Genomic DNA, 23,951 nt, shown 5'->3' on the forward strand with positions numbered 1-23,951 from the left:
ATGGGGCCGGCCCCGGCCAGCGCCAGGCACCGCGCTGGGAGCCGCTGCCTGCGCTGCACTTGTTTTGCCTCTCTAAGTTACTCACAAGTTTCTGCTTGGCTTGGCAGGCGCCTGGCCCCTCCCTTCCCGTGTTTACAGCCAGTTTCAAGAAGCGAGAGGCTGTGCTCGGAGCTGTTGGATCCGGCTCGCTTTGTAGTCCCTGGGTTTTCGGATTTACTGCTTAAAATGCACGCGGGTTTGTTATGGTTTTGTCATCGGCGCTGGGGTTCTCCAGGGATGATGCACAGCCCGTGCCATTCTCCGCAAGTGCAGTCAGCAGCCCTCGTTCCAGAGCGTGGGCTTTATTTTGAACTCGGGGTGAGAATGTGTAGCTTTGAGGTTTCATTTTTATAGGCCATATATCCTGAACAATCAGTATTTAAAAACTCCCGTACAACAAGTGCACAGGTGCTTGTGGTGCTGGCAGACATGAGCCAGCTTGTAAAACCAGGTAGGAAGAAAAGTTTCTGAGCGTTTACTTTGAATTTGGAGATTGTTTTGGTGTTGTGAAAAGGTGTTATGACATAACCCTCATTTTGTGATGGTGTTATGAGTTCTAGTCTGCTTCCTTTTTAAAAAAGGTGATTAATCTCATGGATATTTGCATGTCACTTGCAGTTAATGGATGTGAATGTATATATTTTCCACAACTTTAAAATGGATCACTTCTTGAAATAGTTTTTGAACTGCAGATTGGTAATTCATGCCATACTGAGTTTTGTACTGTGGTTGTTCCATTGTTCATATGGAAACTTCTCAGACTAATTAAATAAATTTACTACCTTTGAAGTATGTTTTTAACTGATATTACCAAAAACAGAGAGCTGCCTTTTCCAAATAATTTGTGTTATATTTAGAAAGTCCAAGGCTTTATTCCATAGCAAATAAACACCAATGTAGCATCCCTTACTGAAAAAATAAGCAGGTGTTTATGGAATAAATACCGGAAAAACACGAAACCTGAGATTAGCTCAGTTGTTTAGAGCATGATGATGATAACACCAAAGTCGTGGGTTTGATCTCTGTATGGGCCATTCACTTAAGACTTGGACTAGATCCTTGTGGGTCCCTTCCAACTCAGAATATTCTGTGAAGTCTAAAAATGGTCATCCAGTTTGTGTTGAGTTACTCTGACTGCAGTTTGTATTTGAATATTCATTACGAATATTGTAAAACCACCGCAGCTCCCAAATGGCAGAAAATACCCCTGTTCCTGTTTGATACATAGTCCACAGACAGAATTGTCTGTGTGCTGCGGATAACTTCATGTTACAAACTGTAGCACCAAGTTTTTGGTGCTTCAAAACATTAGAAGGACTTTAATCATCCTAAGTTCACCAGGGAATCAGCAAAGTAGGAAAGGTATTCATGTAGAAGCACTTTTAGAGTGCTCATACTTGGCCAAAAGCCAATTTCCTTACACTCCATTAAAGCTGAAGGTGGTTTTATTTAGATAACAATGTGCATGAAGCACTTAAGAAAAAACTTACTGCAACACAGCACAAAAAGTTGAGAGCAACTGGTGGCAAAGATTATTTTAGAAAAGATGTGTAAAATGAAGTTTAAATAATGAGAAAAAAATGACAGTTCTGCTCAGTTGTATTACAGAGTCCATAGCTGCAGTCAGGCTTTTTCAGACATTTTCATTCATAATGCAGCACCAAGTTGCAGAGCAGGTTGGGTAAGAGTGTGAAGCATGACCATTCTACGCTCGGATTATTTTATTTGACTTAAAAAACCAACCCTTTATCCAGCTGCAGCAATGTCTCTTTGCTCTGCAGATTTTTTTGTTTATACAATAAATGGTTTGTCTACTTGCTCTATTATCATCTCTATGTGACGTAGCTCTTACCTGGTTTATCTGACCTCTGAATGTGTTTTCACAAGCTGTTGGTATCATTATAAACTAACAGCTAATAAAGTACATAGCTAATAAAGCCGTTGCCAACAAGGTAAGTCTCTAAACATGCCAAGCACTTGCACCTTTGTCACGTCTTCTTGAGTTCCCACAGGATCTCTTCATTCCTACAGACTGAGACCCGGCGCTGCCTTGGGGGAGGCTGGGCCCTGCACAGAGCTTTGCTGGGCAGCACAGATTTGCTTCAGATCTAGGCTGAGCAAACTAAAAATCATGGCCAGAAGTGCTGTTGTGCATATATAAACCATGATTTAGTAGATTGTCAGCACCTTGTCAGGGTTTGGTAGGTGCTTTTTGGAAGTGTCATGCTGAATATTACTTATGGATTGAGTCTTAAAACTTTAAATAGTGGATGATCAATATTTCTGGAAAATAACAAACCTACAGTTTGTTGTACATTAAGGGGAAGAGATTGAATTCTGAAGTGCTGGAGAGTGAAGTGTCACACTGCTGTTACCTCTCAGTCTGGGTAACATGACATTTCTTCAGGCTTACTGGCTTATATACATACCATAGGGATTAACAAGTGACTTGTTGGCTGGATATACAGAAAAGAAAAACGAAATAGCCCAGGTTAGATGTGAGGGGAAAAAAAATTGCAGCAGTGCAGGCAAGTAGGTTTCACAGTGTAGTTTTCTCATGCAGTTGCTGAGTTGCTGCTGTTTGTAATACAATGATACAGCTCAGATAAAATGTTTATAATATGACTGGAGAAGAAAATCCTGCTTGATACTGGGGGCTGGGCTGAAAAACAGGCCCCTTCCAACCCTATCATTTATGTCTTTGTGGTGCAACCATTGACCAGTTTGGCAAGTGGGAAGTTCGTAATTGATACTGGTTCCATTTGTAATGTGGTTAATTCAGTGCAATGTAAGGTGAGAGAAGGCATGATCAAACAACAAGAATACGTGATACAAAGTAGCATGGAATATAATAAGCCTGTGTTGGCTATTTTAAGAAGTACAAATCAAAAAGCAAGAGTAGGTCAGTTGAAAGAGAGGGAGCAAGGAGTTTGCCACTCGTGGCAAGTGAACTCATGGAAGAGCAATCACCCAACCTTCTGGTCCCACTCATTTCACCCTTCATTAGGCTCAGGTTTTGGTTTTCTAAACCCTTTCCCTTTGCTGTACATCTTGCTTTAGTAGCACCATAACAATAATAAATAATTAAAACAATAAACCCAAGATTTTTGACTTACATAACCCAACTCTTGCCTACTCCTGGCTTGATTCTGCACAATTTGAGTGCTGTGAACCCATTTCCAGCTCTATCAGTAATTGCCTTGCCTTGCACCAGTGTTTTTCCTTTAACATTCCTTCTATCCATGCCTAAATTCTTATGTACATTTCCTGGTTTCTTAAAATACCCCTTTAGTTTCACATCTGCCTGGCCAGTGTTTTCCTCTTTATCTCTCCCTGATGAACCCCTTACCATGGACGTTGCACCTCCCATCGTTATTTGCTCATATGACACACACACAGTATTGTATGCAGCTTACGACAGGGCTTCCACGCATGACACACTTTCACTTCTACTTTGTGACTTTCCTGTGGGACACCTCAGGCTGAACTTTGGTATTTTGAAATCAGCAATAAAAATGACATTCTCAAGAACTGTGAGGGCGCATTTCCGTTGCACGTGGCACGAGTACAGAGATACCCGTGTTCCTGAAATTGGTCTTTGCATTTTGCTTTGGCCGCCCTTTGAGGTTGCTCACTCTGCTTTTCCAGAAATTCTGAACATGTATTGTCTTCAGAACTCCTTCTTGTGGGCACCCTTCTCACTTGCTGGGTGAACTTTGTTACTGTTCCACAGATGTTGGCAACCTCTGTCTCATTTGTTTATCCTTTCGTTCTGTAAGCACTGTCTTTGTGGTAGATCATCTGTATAGCAGCTACCTGGTGATTCAGATCCCACCTGTGCCCTGATAATCTGCTTACTGCCCATGGCCTCTTGGCAACCTGCTAAGTAGATGCTTTTTTCCCCTGTTTTGACCTTTTGTTGTTGTTATTTATCATTGTTGTTATTATTAAATATATAAATAATATGTAAAACTATTAATATAATCATTAACAATGTCAGCTGCACATTTGGTTTCTGTTTAGATTGTTCAGCTCTTTGGGAATCTGAGTTCATGTAAGGCCATGTCAAAAGTAAGTCTGCAAATTGCTGCTGCTGGTCACTAAGCATCAACAAATGAGTTCAGATGGGCATTTGGTTTGGAAGAAAGTGGAAAACTTGATTTTAAGGTATGGCAACTGTTTTTTTAGGATGCACGTACTCTGTAATAGGTTAGAACTGCAGAACTTTCTTCTGTTTCAGAGTTCATAGAAGGTTGCTCAGAACAACGTGTGTATCCATCAGAAATGAGTAATTGTATTTGCTTAGGTTCTCTTCCCCCCCTGCTGCCCCCCTCAATTTCTAAGCAGCCTTAAAGCTTATGAGAACAGATAATACACTCCAATAAAGAAAGACAAAAAAGATCAACTACCCTGGAAACCATAAGCAAAACTGCTAAATAGTGTGTTTAAGAGCCCTTTAGATCTGCTGGACAGTGGCAGTGTCATGGTGCTCTGGAAGGCTGTTATAACCAAGCACTGTGGGGTAGAAGTGCTGTGGAGAGGAGATAGCCCAGCACTGCAGCCCCTGAAGATTTGTGTGGAAGGAGTCCCTTGTTCAGACACAGATGCTATCTGCCAGGCACATCTGCCACTCCAGATAAACCCTCCTTTTTGTGCTGTTCATTTCTTTGCAGCGGAGCCTCTGGGGGAGCTGGGTTGCCAGTGGCTGTGCCCTCCTGGCAGCTGCTGGGGAACAGCTGCACCAGGGGCTCTGCACGGGTTAACTCCATAAACTCACTCATGTTTTGTTAAGTTCTCCCTGTCCCAGCATCGGATGAGTGGCACTGATGGGCTGCTCCACCTCTTCCTGACTTAGCTTTATCACTGAATTCTCTAAGAGCTTCTATGTGGAAAACATGATATTGTTTCTTTTTTAATGTTTCTGTGCAGCGAGAAAGAATTCACTCTAGAGTGAACAGTGCAGCTTTTAATACTTAAAGACTTCATCACTGCAGAAAGTGAAATACCTTGCTTTTGTGCAGTTCTAAAGGTGGGGATTCCCTCAGGCAAAATGAATTTACAAAGTGGTTACCTGTATTCATCCTTAGCTGCCAGGGGTCCTGAAATGAGATAGAGTTTGGAGATTCCCAAATATCCACTAGATAATACTTTTTAAAAAAAATTAAGTTATGTGCAAAACAAAACCCCAGTAATTTTCCTAGTATTCATATTCACTTCCAGGAACTTACAGCGTATTAAATAACAGGAATAATTAGAATGAATGCAGTATTAGAAAATCAGCTTACGTATGGTGCTTTGGGTTCTGGATTTTATAAAGCTGACCAGTTGGAATACAAGAAGTGACAGTTTTTAAGCATCAGCAGAGTAGATGGCGCCGTTCAGAGTGCTGAACAGCCAGTTAGCACTGCTGCACTTCTGCTCCATGCTTTCAGAGCACTTGGAAGCTGAATTTGATGCAGCCATTCTACTTTAAAACTAAGTAGCAACAACCTTAAATAAAATTCAGTGTCAGGATGACTGGAAGTTGTTATGTATATATATTAATTCTTTTAATTGCTTCACTGAAAACAAACTTAAAAAAAAATTTAACCTTCGTGAGAATTTTCAGTGTACTTATAACTGGTGAGCCACAGAAACCAAAAGAATTAATTAAAAAATACAGAAAAAGTCAGTTTCTGGGAGAGCACACAAGCAAATAATTTCCTTCAGTTAAAACTGAATGTAAGTTGCAGATTCTTTTTGTATGAAATACTGCAACTCAGTGGATCTAAGAAAGGTTACAGACACCTTCAGAAAGCATCTTTACTGTTGTGATGTTGATGTTCAGAGCAGCTGGGACTTAGTAGACACTTTATCCCACTGTTTTTAATGACAGTATTTAGTTCATTTGTTCTGACTTCAGGAAGCTAATAGACTAGATAAATTTCGTTAATGAATCTTTCTTAACTTAAAATCATCCATGTTTCAATATAAGGAGTTTTGCCCCCAGTATCTACAGACACTTAAACTGTAGAGCAGCAGGTCAGTTAAGACTAGTTTTGGGGAAAAAACATTTACGAAACTTATGTGTTCCCATTTTTATCTAAAGGTCATTAGATCCTAGAAACTTCTGCTGAGGCCTTTTTAATATTTGAGATAATATAAAAGACAGTTTTATGGTAAAATTCTTTGTTTAGGTACTGTCTTTTAATAAATGCAGACAGGTCATTTGCACCTCTTCTTACAAGATAGCAAGTGCCAGGATCTCTGCATTTCCAGCATTTTGGAATTGCACAGGTTCCAGGTAAGGAATGTTTGTACTTCTGGTTCGTGTAAATCAGCATCGCCCCAGTAAAGAGGACAGATTCTCGCCAATCCAAATTAATGCAAATGATACCAATTCTGGGCCTTGCTGACTGAATTTAGTCCAGGAAGAGAGTGTCAAAGGTGCATGGACTGTGCTGGAATTACTCTGTAAATGAGTTGGCCCGGCGAGCTGGCAGGGTGGAAACAGCAGCTCTTATCTTCTCCCACTGTTTGTCAGCTTCACCCGTGCTCAGGGCTTGTGGCAGGGAACTCTGCTGAAATTTGGCAGCACGGAAACATTCCCCACAGATCTTTTGGTGCCAGTTGCAGAGACTGACAGGAGGAACAGATGGTACTTTTCCTGGAAAATATAACATAATGCTGTTTCCTATTAGAAACACTGGCGAAAGCTGTGACTCGGTGACTTATCAACCAGACCATCACGTTGGCTGGGTAGGAAACTCTTGTGGAACAGATTCTGACTGCAGGGACCAGGTTTCCAGTAAAAGCAGAAATATTGACATAGTTCTTTATCAGATAGCATATATAAGAATTATAAAACTGGTTTGAGTTTAGAGTTTGAAGGGAAAAATCAGCCCTCAGCAGAGTTACAGTAAGGCTGAAATGACTTCAAAATTTGTCACATCCGCTGGAGATAAACATATCTTTCTGTTAATTGCTGGCAAGTCTGAGACATCTTGTTCCTGACACTCCTGTGGCTTTTAATTTTCACTGCTTGGTGAAGGAAATAGCATTTTCTAGCTCCCTCCTGGATGAACTTGCATAATTACTGATTACATCTTATTCCATTTATAATGTCTGAATAAAAGATTTAAAATTTACATTCTAGGGGGTCTAGTATAATATTAATGCTGATCCAAGCTTGGTTATTATTAGATGGTAAGATTTAGAAGAAGAATTTTCATTTACCAGGGGCTTGAGGCATCTTACTGACATGAATGAGTTTTGATTTGTCCATCTCTTGCTTCTCATGTGCCACTCTCCACTCCATCAGCGACAGGGGGTTTTTACCCCTTAGTCATCAAAATGTCCTACCAATAAGCTCTATTTCTTATAAGACCCCCCACTGCAGCCATATGTATATTTCAGACTTGAAAATAACCTTTAGCACGTTCTGTTCTGGGATGCTGATAAAGAGTTTGACAGGTTTAAGTATTTGATGCTGTCATTTGAGTCCTTGGCCATCCTTTCACAGACCTGTGGGTGGGGATGCTTCCTTAGATACTCTTAAAGGGTGTTGTTTTTCCAGGCCAACATGAGGCCGGACAAATATTTCCCAGGGCAAAAAAAACCCTCCAGAGTAATTCTGGGGGAAGAAATGTGCAAAGGAGTACGAGACCTCTGTAAATCTGGACTCTAAACCTAAAGCCTCCCATTACAAAAACATCTGTGAAGTTACACCTGGAGTCTACTACCAGTAGCCACCTGCTGCCCACACTGTGTCCATCCCATGGTATTTTGGAAAGCCATGCTTAGGATTTGTACAAATTCCTTCGTGGGACTACAGCCACATTAATGGCATGGAAATAGATGCTAGTGCTTACTAACTGCAGTGTATCCAGTCACGTGCCATACAGCAAATAACTTTTTAAATTCTGAACAGATTTTTTTGTAGAGATTTCTTAAGTGTCCTTCATAGGTAACATGCTGTTTTTAAAGTCTTGCCTGCTTCAGGAAGCAAAACCAACTTCTGTAGCAGCTTTGTTACTTCAGGAGCCCTGATATGTAAAATTACACTGGGTTTGCATGGCAAGGTTTTGGAAAGGTATTCAGTTTTATTTCTCATTACCCTACTCTAATTTGGTGGTTAAGTAATTAATTTTTCTGTAAGCTGAGTCTTGTTTTGTTCAGGATGACAGTGGGTGAGTGATCTCTGATCCCTGTCCTTCTCTCAACCCACGAGGCTTGAATTTTATTTTCTCTCCCTGACCAGCTGTAGAGGGGAGTGATAGAATGGCTTTGGCGGGTACCTGGTGCCCAGCCAAGGTCATCCCACCACAAAAATAAATGTATAATCTGCTTCCTCCTGTGCTAATGGGTGGAAACCTGAGGAGTAATTAGTTTGTCAGAGAGCCAGTTTCTTACTAATGATTGATAAATGGTTGTTTTTACAGAGCCCACACAGGCACTGGGTGCTGAGAACAGTAAAGCACAGTTTGTACAGAGGTCACTGGAGCCTGCTTGTCTGTCTTCACTTACATGAGCCGTGCTTGTTGTAGCTGTTGTGGAAAATATGCAGAGTATTCTGATAAGCTCTTATCTGATGTTCAGATCCTGCATGCAGGAGTTCACATGAATGAGTCTGATGTGCAAATCACAAACATTGATGTTTACATGAATCACTTTGTCCAGACATTTGATTAACTTTGTTGCATCACTTCAGAATCGGTCTGACTTCTTTAGAAATCCGTGGAATTCTGTTTGGACTTAATTGATGGAGCCAATCAGACACGTGACAGATGTGATGCTGGCATGACAAATAGGGTGCTGCCTTTTATGCCGCTTTAGCATTTCTCTCAGAACAATGTAAAGTTCAGCTGACAGAGCCCCAAGGGAAAGTAGATGTTCTGTTATGTACGGTAGAAAACAGATTTACAAAAATCACAGTGATGAGTGTAGTTAAAAATGCTTATGGAGGCTAAAAGGGCAGCAGTCATTCTGCTTATTCCGAGCTTCTGCTGAAAGCAGTTAGGAAATTTTTGGTGCTTTGAAGTTTGCCTTTGGCTTACCTTCCCTTGTAATATAAATGAAAGTGCAACCTAATTGTGATTAATTAGTTAATTAGTTTCTGCTGTGCCTATCTGCTTTGCAGTAATATTTCACAGTATGATTTGCTGCATGTTCATTTTTATCCCATGAATAAAATATTCATAAGGATCTCACTTTCACTGAGAACTTTTTTTCTCTCTTAAAGACTAATTGGATTAACTTTTGATCAATTCCTCTGCTATACTTCTCCTCTTCTGTAATACTTCTAGATTTAATATACAGAAACATTGAGATATTGTATATTCAGAGCAATTAATAAAAAAATGTAAAAGCACATAGTCATCACCTAAAGAAACATTGAGAAATCCGGCCTAATGTGCATGAAAATTGATATGCACAAGAAAAGCTACTGTAACTTTGTTTTGGCCGACCGGATAAAAGTGGGAGTGTGATAAATGCAAACTGTGATGTTTTCCCTAAAGAACTGTTCTCTGAAAACCAAACATTGTTTTCTAACAGTGGCACTATTCATTTTTACTGGTCCAAGGCTTAGATGCATTTATGTAAATTCTTTCTAGGCTCTTAAAAACTAAAAGCAATCTAAAAGGTGAACTGCTTAAAACCTCACCTGGCAGGCACTGCCTTGCTGTCCCTTGGTGGCCGGCAGAAACATTTTGCCCATGAAAGCCAGACCCTTTTCTGAGTGAGCTCAGCAGAGGCTGCAGTGTCTCATTCCTGTGGCAGGAGCAACCAGTGGCAGAGCCACTGTGCCCTTGGCGTGGCACTGGACCCTGTGGCTGCCCTGCACACACGGGCTCAGCATCCCCTAAGATGCAGCCGCACGCTCTTATTGGCACAGGGGGCTCTGGCAAAGCCAGGGCCTGATCCTGCCCTAGGCACGGTGCTGTGTACCCTGTCCCTGCTTGTGAAAGGGTTTGGAGAGGCCTTTTTTTTTGGGAAGGACACACGGTGGTTCAGGGAACAGTTCAGCCTTTGGTGTCATTACGGAACGGGAGGCAAACAGTGGCTGCATCAAACCGGGAGAGCTTTGGGACAGGAACAGAATTGGACCATGGGAGCAGCTATTCTGTGCACATTAACAGAGTCATGGACCTGCAGCAAAATGAGCCAAGCTGACAAAAATATGATGTTAGTGAATGTGATTTTCTTCAGAGCTGCTCATCACAGCTGTGTGTGCCGGGAGTCATATCCCTTCCCACCTTGGAAACACAAGGCTGTTTAGCAAAAGCCTGCAACATCCACTTGGCCTCTGGAGGCTTTAGACAGTAACCAACATTAGACCTGAAAGAGAGCCAGTGTGGGCTTTAAAATATACTTTACTGTAAACCTCAGAATTCTTCTAAGCATTCAGAAGAAACATTTTAATTGGGGGGAAAAAAAATCATGTAAGGAAAATGGTGCTGCTCTGTCATCTGACTTTAATGAGGTGGTAGGTAAATGTAAATTCTTTGCATTTGAATAAAAAGCCTGTAATATCATTATTCCATCTATTTAGCTTGAATACAAATAGTCCTTAAATAATTTTCCTTTTTAAACTGTAATGAAGAAATAATTTATGTGTTTTCCTTCCTCCCCAAAGCAGTAAAGTTTAATATATGATTTTACTTACGACCAAAAAGGAATTGACCCATAAAATGAATTAAGAATTTGTCATTCTTGTTAGCATGTGTATCTTCTTTGGTGTATGTAATATAAATGTTTCATTATTTTATACCATTAGTTGCTTGGTTTTAATTTTGCAGTTTCTTAGAAGCTAAAACTTCACAACAGGACTCTGAGACAGGCTCTACGTTTAACACCTGAGAACTTTCTGAGTATTGATATTGATCTAAGTATTTCCTTAGTTCCATTTTTTTTTTTGTTCCCTTTGGCTAAGCTTGTATTGTTTATATTAAAGTTAAACCCCCTCAAGTCTCTGTTTACAATGTCTATCACACAGCAGGTCTGCTTGTAGGTCCCATGTAAGTCTTTTCCATCAGATATTCTATTGTTGGAAATTGGGCAAATTATTAAATAAACAAGCACTTCTTTAAGATCTGAAGTAACATGTCTTTGAGGAGACAGTGTGGGGCAGCCCAGGATTATGCCTTTTCCTTTTTTGATGGTTGTAATATTTCATACTTATCCCTCATTTGGTTAAGCCGTGATGTATGGTTTGTATTTTGAAACACAGAGAAGAAAACCCAAACTGTGTTGTTGATTTATATTTGATATAATACCAGTGACAGTTGGGCATGGAGTTGAAGGGGAAGTATGCTTTCCTTTTGAAATTCAGACCTCATAAACTTTAGCATATCGGCTTTTTGCAGGAGAAAAATGCAGATATTGGGAGATGGAATAGCACTCCTTTGGTCTCCAGGGAGAGCAGGAGGCAATAATGTGGCTCCTTTGAGTCTGCTGCTCTCTTGCTTTTATAGAGGCAACTGCTTGCTCTTATGGGCCCTGCCAGTCCATCACTTCTTTCAGTCTGCAGTGCCCATAACCTAATACCTTTTCCATTTGCCTGGTTGGGTTTGTCCAGCAGACTTTCCACAAGGTTTGAGTGTAGAGATACAGAATCCCTGACACAATTACGTTCTGTAACTACAGCTTGTAGTGACAAGTGGTGGTTGATCACCTGGAGTTACTTGGGGAACTTGTGGGGCTGTGATTGCTGTGCTTTGACCATAAAGCTCCGCATTTTAACAATATCCATACTTACAGAACTTTCTCGGATATTTCTTATATTTTCCTTCCTCCCCAGAGCAGTAAAGTTTGATATGCTTTTACTTATCAACCTTAAAGGAGATTAACCCTAAAATGAATGAGGAATCCGTGGGCAGACCCATGGATGGGGTTTTGTGCTGAGACTTGGCCCTGGCCACACAGCTGCAAGGGGACTGAGGGAAATGTTGAGGTTTACTTTTGTGACTTATTTTTTAACTCTGCCTCATTGCAAAGTCAGCAAGCATAAGCCTCAGTGAAGGTGGAGCCTCTTCTGTGACCTGCCAGGAAAATTAGCCCGGACCCAGAACACCTTTAAGCAGAAGCCAGATATTTTTGCTGTGCACATGGTAGAGGTTCAGCTGGACAGGAGTCTGGTGTGAGCGTGAGACACACGCAGAGAACATCATGCACTGTTTATTTGTCACCACTAAGCAGCAAGGGATCACAGAAGCCTTGGAGGTCTCCTCACAAGATTAATTTTCAGATGCAGTGTACTGTTCAATGCTTTTGGCTTGATTCATACACTGAATTAAATATAGCAGTTCCCTGTCCATCTTACCCTGAACATGTCTCTCAGTGCTGATGGTTCTGTAAAGTTAAGGCACAGCCCTAAAGTTTGTAATTACAGGTAACTTGTTAATGTGAAAGTGGGATGTGAACAGTGCAGGTTTTTGTTTACAGAATAATGGCTCAGATGTTTAAGGTGCTGATGTCCCTAATGTGCTGCTACATCTAACTGATAGACAATTCTAGTAATATTTTTTATTTACAGAAGCTAAATAAGACCAAGACAAAGTTCTGTTCAATTTTGTTCGACATTATAATGACTTTGAGGAGTTCACCCTTCAGGAGTGCTCTATGCAGTAACTTAGGCAGAGTCAGTGATTCAGGTGGAATAAACAAATCACAAGGTTAAAGTGAAAGTAGTTTTTCAGGACTGTGGTTGCCAGAGTATTATTTTTATGAGCTGCAGTGGTTTCACTGAAGCATCACTACAGTATTAGTGAATTAGCGGGTGTGTTTCAGCCCTTCATATCCATGTGCAGAGTGTCTGTAAAGAGTGGTTATTCATATAAAGGATTATCACAAATATTCCTCAGTATACTTTTATCTTAAGCTGGTACCTTCAAAGGAATGCAAACAGTTGGTGGCTCGTGATAAAGAGACTGTGGTGTGGGCAAAGATCTCCTGGTTCATTGCACAGAATGAAGCCAATCCCCACTGACATCCCTTCTCATTTTTCAGTGTTACTGTTCTAAGTGTAAAGCAAGGTATAATATTAATGGGATTAATTCAAGACTGTTTATTTCTGTTTCATCTTAGTGTGAATATGCAGCAAGTTCATATTTGGTCATAGCAAGTCTGAAAATGCTTTGGTAATTACATAAAAAAATGAAACTGTGCAAATCAGCTGAGGTAAGCAAGACTTATTTGCAAATTTTAGATTAGCTGGCTGTAGCACTGCCTTTTATATGGGCACAGCTTTGAGTTGCTTTCATTTTTCATCTGCTATAGTATTTCAGGTTGCAAGAACTTTGACGGAAAACTTAAAAAAGGCAACCACAATTGTACCAGTGCTGCAACCCCATTAATCATACATTCATTCCTCAGAAGCAGCGTCTCTGGTTTGAGGAATTCACCCAGCTCTCCCTGAGGGCCGTTCCAGATGAAACTGGCTGTGGCAGCTGGATGTGCCACGGCCCCAGCACAGCCTCTTGTCTGCTGAGGGCTGCCAGGAAGCGAGGGGCACCTGCTTGGTGGGACCAGAGAGGAGCTCATGCTAAGGGCACTGCACCCTGCCTGTGCCAGCTCCAGCATTACAGGAGTGGGAACCTCCTCCATCACAGCTCCTGCCTCTGCTGATGTGAGCCGGGATCCTTATGTAATTTTTAGTGAAAATCCCTCAGACCTGCTAACCATGCTAATTCAGAGAAGCTTTCCCAAAGTATTCTGAGCTTGTGGCTCGTGTCAGTAGCATGCCTTTTATTTATTTATTTTGGAAAGACCATGATTCTGTTTCGAAAACATGGTTCTGTGCAAAAGACCTGATAGGTGCATATCAATAAGAGTGGTAATAATGGGCAAGGCAGGAGTATTTGTGTCTTTTCTGGTCAGCAGGATTTTAAACTTGGCTTCTTTTATATTTGACCCTGGTTTGTGTGGCCAAACTGCTGAAATTCCCTGTTAGGTCGTTGCCTGTGTGGATGTATTAGAGACGTTTTTTGGTGTGTCTGTGTGTATCTTTTGTCTCTACATACTTTGGATAATTTTATTAGCTACTGTTTGAAAATGTCACTAGACATCAAATCAGTTTATTTAGCTATTGTGGGCTAATCCAAACTTACAGGATATAATACACAGCTCCTGACCTTTTCCTGTTACCAGGCTTTCAGCAGCTCTTTCCTTTGCAGACCTCAGGTGGTAGGGAGGGAGGGAGGAAGGGCTTTAACCCTCTGGGTGTATTTTGTGGTGCTTACAGGACAGGCTGAAGGCACTGCAGGACAGGCTGAACGAACTACAGCTCCCTTTGCAGCACAGGAGAAGCAGGAGAAAGTACAAGCAAAGGAAAAAGTCCAGGGTATTACTGTCTTCCCTAAAAAAAGCTTGGCTGCAGTCTCCCCAGCCTTAAACCCTTAAAAAAAGCTGTAAAGCACCAAGTTTGCAAGCTCCAGACTGTGGTGGTGAGCAGGATTTTACAGCCAGCTGACCATGAAGTGCTACCAGCTTCTAAAATCTGCTTGACTGCACATTACTTCTTGAAGCCTTCTAGATTTTGGAGAAAATTGTTGCACAAAAATCTTCGAAGAGGAGGTTGCATGATTGTAGATCTATTTCATCTAAAGGTTATGGAGAATGGATGGAGTTAAAACAACATTTCTTCTAGCTGTACCATTTTACTATCGCCACTTTTGATCTATGCTCATGTGAAAAAGCAATTTATGAATAGATCTCTACCCCAAGAGGTATCTTGATAGCACAAATCTATTGTATTTGTTGTTAATAGCAAATTTTAAAGGGAAGAAGAAAACAGAGGAAGAACACAAGAAAAATGTTGACCTCAATGAATGAAAATTGGACTGTTTGTACTATGAGAAAATGAGATAATTTGGGCTATAAAATCCCATGCTCAAAGAATGAAAATAAACAACATACACAGTGTGTGGAAATGGGAGTGAGCCATTACAGTAGGACAGATTCACTGAGATCTTTTCTCCATAGTAATTCTTAATAATGTGGGAATATTTTTTTTTCAGTTAAGGACTAGAACTGTCCTGGAGAATGTTCCTGGAGTTCGGCAGCAGTGCAAAAGGATGGTTTACAAACATTTCACACCAGGAAAATAGTTGGAAACCAGTAATATGGTGTTTGGCCACTACTATTATGAGCAGCAACAGATGCAGTTTTTGTTGCATTTGGGCCTTTTGGCAGGTTAGCAGCCCATTTATCTGTTACCAAAGATTTCCTAGCCAGGAAATCTACTTTGCAATAATTCCATATTTTAGGCTGAGTCTTCTTTTGCAGAAAAGAAGTGATTAAAGAATAGCATGTCAAAACAAAGGGTTAAACCATCAGTTAAATACAGCACAGTAACACTGCAAAGTTTGACTCTGATTCTAGATTTTGGAATGAATTTTCCTTTAAGCAGTAGCTAAATGGTTTCCTTAGATTGTTCGTGTGTTGCACGAACCAGATCAGATCAGTCTTAAAGTTCATAATTTTCCCCAGAGTGTCTGAAATCCTACTACAAAGAGTCCTTTCGTCTTAAGAGTCTGACACCAAGTAGAAATGAAAGGCTGAAATAATAACACCACTAACTTGGTTTAATTAATTGTACGTTTCTGTGCTTAAGCTTGAAGAGTGGAAAGTATTGCTTTAAAGGCTACCTACAAAACTGGTGAATGAGCAGCCACTCAGGGTGCCACTTCAAAGAGAAACACCCAAAAGAGCAACAGAAGGGAAGCTCTTTTGAATTCTCTCAGTTCCTCCTGGCAGCCCAGGGCTTGCAAAGGAAAACAACCCAGAAATGGTTATTTTCTTTTGTGTTAGTTACATAACCAGCTCCCAGTAAATAAAGCTGGAGGTGGAGCAGCCATACAAAGACCCACTTTGTAACCTGTGCCTGCCATAGCTGTACAAAAGAATCTCACCTGAATTTAGGAGTTTTTCCTTCCTGGCTAAGGGAGATTCCTTACACTGTCTGCAGACAACTTGATAAAATTCAGGAGCTGGGTGTAACTTCTGGTTGCACTGGTGGATATTATGTAATTTGAGCCTTCATGGTTACTGCAGATTTGTACCTTACTGCTGAAGCAGTCAAACAGATCTTGGTTTCTACCATTTTTTTTCAGATTTGTCTGTATGCAATATTGTAGTAAGTAAAGAAGTAGAGGAAATTAACTGCAAAAGGGAAAGGTGGTTTATACAAGAGCGCTCAGTTTTCCCCTTGGGAGCAGTTGAAGCTCCAGAAATTGTGCTTTCATGTTAACCATCCTATGCCACCTTTAAACGGTGCCTTCCATAAAGCAACATTTGGGATGCAGGCTGGTACTTTGTTTATTTGGGAGGCTGGTACTTTATTGCTGCAGATGACAGCCCTGGCTGGTCAGCAGCCTTTGTTCTGGTCTTTGTTCTGGCTCTTTGTCCCCTGCTTGTCCTGCATCCCACCGACTGTCAGCTGGGGGAATCACTGGCTCTGCCTCCCTCACTGTTTCCTTCCCACAGCTCTATAATGCTCTTGGGGTTTGGAAGTTCAGTTTGTGATTTACTAGTTGTAAAATCTGAGGATTACAGGTGTGCTCCTTTACTGTGCTCAGGTGTCGGCTGTAACACTGCTGCTGGGATGTTGTAGTGCCCTCATTTAAAGGGTGATTGGGAGACCAGTCTAAGAGTAGCTGTAACTGATGATGTAACAGGTAAAAAGGATCAAGAGAATTTATACATTTGGCAGTTCTAACCATTTTTTACACTTACTTTATGGACCTGGAAAGGAGGGACTTATAATAACTATGAAATTCTAAAATGTCACCTGTGCCCAGCTTCTACAAACTTTATTATCATTACCTCTGTAAGAATTGAAAGTCAGTTCATGTACTCCAGAGCAGCAAATATTGTCAGACAATGTGTAATGGAAATTTCTGAGAGCCAATATTTAACATCTTGAAATGAGAAGCATCCAGGATAACTTTTGAAATCACTCGAATTCACTATATATTACATCAAAATGTGAAGGTAAATATTAAGGTATTTTCATCAGATGGCTTTAAATTAATCTTTGGATTTCCCTTAAAAAAAGAAATGAAGACTCTTTGAGTAATGGAGAAACAGGGTGCCCCTCATATTGCTCTCACCCTGAAGTATGACAGAGAAAAATTATTTGGAAGCAATTTCATTTCCATGTTTAAACTCTTTGTTATTTGAGTCCAGAATGCTCTTAAATTATCTGATTTAGGCCTTGATACTGCAAATTAACTCTGTGTAGTTAGATGCATAAACAGAGGCACAACAAACCCCACTGAAATTAATAGGTCTTGTGTGGCCTGGGGCTCTGTCTCATGGGGCTGTTTACTGGGGGGTTGTTTATTTTTTAAGTGTTTTAAAATGTTTCCCAAGTAAGTACGTGACGTTCCATAAGTGACAGATCAGTAGTAGCAAACTTCAAACTCTCTTACAAAGTGGCTTTTCCTGGCTTTGTTTAGGAAGGTCTCTTTGATTCTGCTTGTGTTTAATGTGCTGCTGGGTAACTGTGGAACACAGATCTTCTTAAACCAAATTCAGAGAGTATCGTGAACTGACACCTGCTTAAGTCTTTAATTAAAAGTGGTTTAATCTCTAACAATCTCTGTGTACATAAGCAGAAAGTATCTGTGTTTCATGTGTACTTTGAACTGCCATTCATTTAGGAATCAAAGATTTGTAAATGAAACACAGTATGCCAGACATGATGATGTTTGACTGGAATCTCTTCTTGTTGGCATAGCCAGGTTTTCCTGGTGCTGTCAGGCCCCGGGAATACATTCTTATTAAAAGTTATGGAGAGAGGGTAAAATATAAAAGGAAGGCTATCTTTAAAAAAACGTGTGTATCAACTATATATAAAATATATGTAAAATAGGCAAGCACACGGAGTGGGACCTGTAGTGGAGAATTGCCAGTGGGATCAGACTTCTTTAGCTGAATGTCTTTCAGGTGAGTATTTTGGAGGAGCCTTTTCTACACCAGCTCTAGGTTTTGGTGTAACAGATTTTTATTTTCTTGACAACACCCTCTGAAAGAGTGGTTGCCCATGGAGCTCATACATGTAATGGGTTTATGACTGGCCTTCAGTGGAGAATTTAAACTTAAAAGCTTGTCTTGCTGTAGCTGATATCTTACTCAAGATATCCTTTCTGTTTTTACACATAGTCTCTAAGATTAGTGTGGTTGAGTATATTGAAAGTAATAAAAAACAGACACAGAAAAATTGTTGCATGTTTAAAGAAAAAAAATCATAAAATGAAAGAGGAAGTGCTTCATTTATTGTAACACCATGTAGACTAATGAAAAACATACTGCAGGCTGGAAATTTGTTAGGAGCTGAGCTCAAAAAGTTTCCACTCCCAAAAAATGCCTTGGGGCCTCCAGCTGTAAGCCTGTGGCTAAAGAGGCCCTATGGTAAACTTGACATAAAAAATAAGTACTCCATAAACAGTCAGCTCCTGTTTCACAAGAGTTGGAAGGGAATTTTTTTAAAGTATTATCTATTGATGCTGACTGTACTTTATCAAAGTGAAGGGAGGCAGTGCATTTATGACTAGAATGTTCAATTGAGAGTTGGACACTGGGCACCAAAATGTTACATTCACTGTACACAGGAGAACATGAAGAAGATGAAATGACTTGCTGAGAGTAACAGAACAGCAGCTGGTACTTGCAGAGCTGGAATTAACATTAAATAATTCCTGGCTTCTCATCCGTTACTCATTAGACCGAGCTGAACAAGTCCCCTGTTCCTCTCTGTGCTGAGCAGGTGCCACCCCTTGTACCCAAGCACATTCTTTTGCTGTGTGCAAATAGCCCCTCAGAGCATTGGTGGTGCTGGCACCATCAGTGCTCCCATGAATGGAATTGGCCACTTGGAGAAGACAAGATGAAGTTTTGTGTCTGTCCTTTAAATCTGAACAGATTAAGTTTAGGTTAAAAGTCTTTCTTAAAGGTGTGCATCTTCCCTGCTGCCCAACAAGGGCTTGGCTTTGCCTTTGTCTTTGCCCTTCTCTCTGATCAGCCCTTGTTAATGACACTCATTCCCATGGGCCTTGGGCTTCCAGGCAAGTTTAACTGTCAGGATGCTCTTGCAGGGAGGCACTGCAGCCTCCATTCCTTCTTCACCTGGACTGGGAAGCAGTTTGCAGAAGTAATGCCCATTAAACCTTCTGATGTGCCTCCAATCTGTTTCTGCAGAGGTTTCCCTGCCTGGCAAAGAGCCCTGGAATGCCCCAGGGATGATGGGACATTTCCATGGAGTCCAGATTTCACAGAGTTAGAAAGATGTAGTAAATTGGATGTAACTTTGTATAAGACTATTTAGTTGGCTGGTTTGTGATCTTTGAGAAGCACAGTCTGGGAGTTAATATTACTTACCTTAGCTAAATCTTCAGTTAGGACTTGGTAATCCAGTACCTTTTTACAGAAGTAAATAGCAGGTCTGAAAGTCCCAATTTTGGTAAGTATTTTCACAGTTTTACACTGATGAAATAAGCATGCACAACAATAATCACACTGTATTGCTACAGCTCTACTTACATGAGGTGCAGCCCAGGAAAATGTCACTCTGAGATGGAGCCACTGGGAGGAGAAAAGGAGAAAAAAAAGGTGAAACAGTTAGTTCTAGGTGATTGAAAGAAATGAAAACAAAATTTAATCAAATCTGGTAAATACAGATAATTTTTACTTTTTTGTCTTTCATCTCCCTATACCATCTTCTGTGTAGCATTTACAATGCCCAGTGTTTCATCCGGTGATTAGAAAATCTGTGACGTAATTGTTCATGGTGTTTGATGTTGTAATGCGCCACAGTGGGGCTGATGGTTCTGTTTACACTTGTGAGTTGGAGATATTGAATAAAAGCTGTAGATTGATCTAAAAAGAGAACCATAACTTCCTTCTCCTCATTAAAAATGTTGTGCTTGGGGGGTTAAAACTGACATATAACAGTCCTGATGTGAAATATTTGCCCTGTAATATGCAACTATGATAAATGTCACTTTGGTTTGGCACTCTAAAAAGTGGTGGGTTTGGCACACAGTGTCATATTATTTCACTTTACTGAGTATGTGTTTGCTCCTTTGCATGCTTTGGGGAAAAAATAAAGAGAATTGTATTTTATGGCATTATAAGAAGTGTTAATACATTTGTCCACTCAAAATTTGTGACCGCTATTTCAGTATGCAGATACAACTCATCTAAAGGAGAAGAAAAAATAAGTAAAGCACTAATTTCCATATGTATTGCAGTAGAAAAAAAAAATATAAACAGGCATACATAAGGCATTAAAGAGGTTTTAGCTGAGATTGATGACTGAACAGTAATATTTGTAGAGAAAGGCAACTGTTATGAGTAGATGAGTTTTCCCCTAAAAAGAAAGATTAGCTAGTTCAAGGGTTCAATTATGACTGAATTTTGAGGTAAGCAGAATACTTTGCTTGGGAAAAAATGGTTTAAGATAGCTGCCTGTGCCACTTCATTCTTTTTTGTAATGAAGTTTTATTGAGAGATGCAACACTGGTCTGTGAAAGATCGGATCTCACTCTGATGCACTTTTTCTCCACTATTAGCACCAGTTATGGTTCTTACTACCACATTTTCCAGTCAAGGCTCCCCAGCTCCCCTGCTCTCCTTGGCCTCTCTGCCCTCTGTTTGACATCTTGTGGTTGGCATTTAAGGACCCAAGAAAAACAAACAGTGCAACCAGTATTTTGCTTGTAATTTTAGTTCCCTAGTTTTATGGAGAATAGTAAATAGAAGGACAAACTGTTACTATTTTTCTGTGGTCTTGATCTTAAGAGAAAGGGATTTTCGTGGCCAACGTGTCTTTGTGATGTGCCACACAGGTGGAGATGCCCAACACCAACTCTGGTGGCTGTAAAACCCTGCAGCAGGGGCTGGTCCATCATAGTCTCTGGCTGGCTTCTCAAGAACAAAAATAAATCTGCCACAAACCCATGCAAAGAAGGAGCAGCTCTTCTGTTCATACTTTCATGCAAATTTAAGCTGCATTCAGGGACGTAGTGGGACAGCTGCCCCATGCTTCAGAGCAGAAACTGGCTGTGGGGAGCTTCTCCTGGCTGGTGCCTCTCACTGCTGAAGTCCCACCTGGGCACAGCTGTAACACATCTGGAGCTCTGGAAGCTCCAGCTGTGTAAGGAGAGGCTGCAAGAGATGGCTTCCCCTGAGTAATGCAGTTCTTCAGTACGTTAGTGGTGTCCTGTGGCTTCTTCTGCATGGGGGTATGGATATCACTAGAATTAGACATGGAAACTGTTGAATTCAGCTGGCAGAGTTGCACAAGTTTCTTCATATGCATAGCAAGGTGCATTACTGAGATCTGCACTCCAAGGACCACTGCTGTGTGCTCAGGGAGCTCTTAGGGCTGGGCTGGAGAAAGATTCTGTGGTCACCCAGCAGTCTCCAAAGAGAAGCTTTGCTACTGCTGACCTCCTGCAGCTTCCCAAGGACAATGTGTTCCTCCTTAGTTACTCAGGAGCCCTTCTCGATTGATTTTCTTGCTTTCTGATCCTTGCTGTTGAAGTACAATTTCTTTTATGTAGTAAACAATGTTTCAGAATTGATTAAATCACAACATGAATCATAATGGAAATGCTGAGCTATACACACGGCTTTTCACATCTGTAAGTCTGTGGAGATGAATAACAAGTTTTGTAGTGACAGCCTTAAAGTGGGTTTGCAGTTGTGCTGGGAGCAGAACTCGCTGGCTTTTTTTTTAATGTAGGCAACTTGAGTGGAATAAAATGCTGGTTAATCAGTTTGAAATGAAATTGTGGCAAGGACAGAATGAGCATAGTTATTTCTAGATAGCATAAAGAATGGAGTATGATTTCAAAGGTCACGTGTAATTACACTTTTATTCATGAGGCCTGCATTTGATATTCTAACAAATACAATTCATGTATTGTATTCATCACACAGAATTCTGAATCAGAACATAAAATTTTGCAGTGCTACAGGTAAGAAAAATGAAAGCGATAAGGAGCAGCAGCTGTGTAGCTAATGAAGGAGTTAATTCCAACGTGTGTTTTAGGCCATTAAATACTACAAAGCAAAAAGTGCTGCTTTGCCAGCACAAACCAAAGGAAGGCAGTTAAGTACCACTCCCTTCCCCAGGCAGCTTCGCTGGGAATACCGGAGAGCTCCGGCTGTAGTTCCGGCAGTAGCCTGCACAAGAAATGTGCAAGAAGATAAAAATCACTGGAGCAGCTGTCGTTTAGCAAGGAAAATCTTCTGTATTCTGCATGTGGATATGAATTTTTCTCTATGCAAAATGTTTTTATCCTTTCAGGTTGGAGTAAGTTTTACAAAGTTATCAAACTAAGGGCTCAGGTGGTTTTTTTCTGTGTGTCAGGACTCTCCAGAGGCTGGGATCTGCAGGCCATCCAGTTCATCATTGTTCACGCTGTGCTTTTCTTTGTTTTTTTTGGTTTTTTTTTAAGAAGTCTGAAGCGTTTTCCTTGTGTGGTTTCGCAACCCCATTTTCTTTTTTTCCAAACAGCAGGAGTCCTATCACTAGATCAAATTTGGAATTCACTGCTTCCAACAATTGTCTAATGGATCCACATGTTTACACAGCATGACACTGGCATCCAGATAGTGTCATGAAAGTCCCCAATCAGTACTACTGCTCCATGCTTCCTCCCTGCTTAAAAAAAAATAAAGAGGGAAAAAAAGAAAAGGAAGAAAAAGGGAAAAGCTACAGGCACTTTTTTCTTGGTACTCAGGGGAGCAGTGAATGGTCCCGCTGTTTCAACCACCAGTACCCTCTCACAAAATTTTGGAAAGACTTTTCCCTTCTGCTGTAACTGAAAATGCCAACTCTCAGGTGTTTTAACAGTATTTATCATATCAATAAATAGATCTTAAAATCACAGAATCATGGAATGGCTTGGGTTCAAAGGGACCTTTAAGATCATCTACTTCCAACCCCACTGCTGTGGACACACCAGACCACGTTGGTCAGAGCTCCAGCACACCTGGCCTTACTTCCAGGGATGAATGCTACAAAAATGGGAGACTGGAAAATAGCATTTCCAGACCCAATCCTTTCTTCCTTCCTGAGACTCCCAGCTGAATGAAAACTTTCATCTGTGTAGAAGTGTGCCCCTAACTTGCAGCACCCACACCACTGCCTTGATGAAGCTCCAGCTGCTTCTCCCTGCCACTGACGTGTCCTTGAGCTGATGGGAGCATTTGCACGGCCTTATGGTGAATCAAACCACCCAAGGGATCTTTCTGAAAACCAACTTACTGAGGGGCAGGCTCAGGCACTTGGCACTTCTATAGCATGGGAAGGCCATTTGTAATTTACTTGCCCGTGTATTTTGCCAAGTGTTTGATTCTTGTTCTCGTTATTGGATGTAAATAAATCAGTAGCAATTACTTGGCAACAACCTTCCACGGTCATTTGCTCTGAAGAAGCTTAGTCCCTGGTAGCATTTAGTGAAGGAAGGGGGGCTTGGCTAGGACACCAGAACCTTTCTTTTTTTTTAATGCTCTCATGGGATCTTTCACTTCCACACAAGCAGCTGCCTGAACTGGCCAAGTGGTCGTGATTTAACGTTGCTTTACGAACACGACTTGTCGCAGCTGCAGGATGTCATAACCTCTATTTCCTTAGCTTAGATTTGAAATCTGGAGCCATGTGATTCAGATGAACCACAACTGCCCTTGCTTTAACTTGATGTATTTGTTTTGAAAATACTGTTGTTCGCTCCAAGTTTTAGCTACTAAACAAATTAAGCTGATCTTCACTGGTAGATGGGGAATACTGACCAGCTTGATTAAAAAACTCCCTAAAAGCTGCAAAGAAAGCTCAGTAATCTTTAGCTCAACAGTGCTAATGAAAATATTTCATTAGTGTAAACTTAAAAAATCAAAACTTGTTTTAAATACAAAAATAATTG

At 40.7% G+C, this 23,951-nt stretch overlaps 1 protein-coding gene across 1 annotated transcript in view; it reads right to left on the reverse strand.

The window, feature by feature from the left end:
• The window catches only part of GPR146 (G protein-coupled receptor 146), a 48,923-nt gene that overhangs the window by 7,292 nt on the left and 17,680 nt on the right, over positions 1-23,951 (reverse strand). Inside the window, exon 2 of the mRNA XM_017734126.1 lies at positions 19,561-19,602. The gene's annotated coding sequence lies outside the window, so the exon portion shown is untranslated. The remainder of the gene's footprint in view (positions 1-19,560; positions 19,603-23,951) is intronic.

Source organism: Corvus brachyrhynchos, unplaced genomic scaffold, assembly GCF_000691975.1.
Source record: "Corvus brachyrhynchos isolate BGI_N302 unplaced genomic scaffold, ASM69197v1 scaffold5, whole genome shotgun sequence".
Taxonomy (NCBI): Eukaryota; Metazoa; Chordata; class Aves; order Passeriformes; family Corvidae; genus Corvus; species Corvus brachyrhynchos.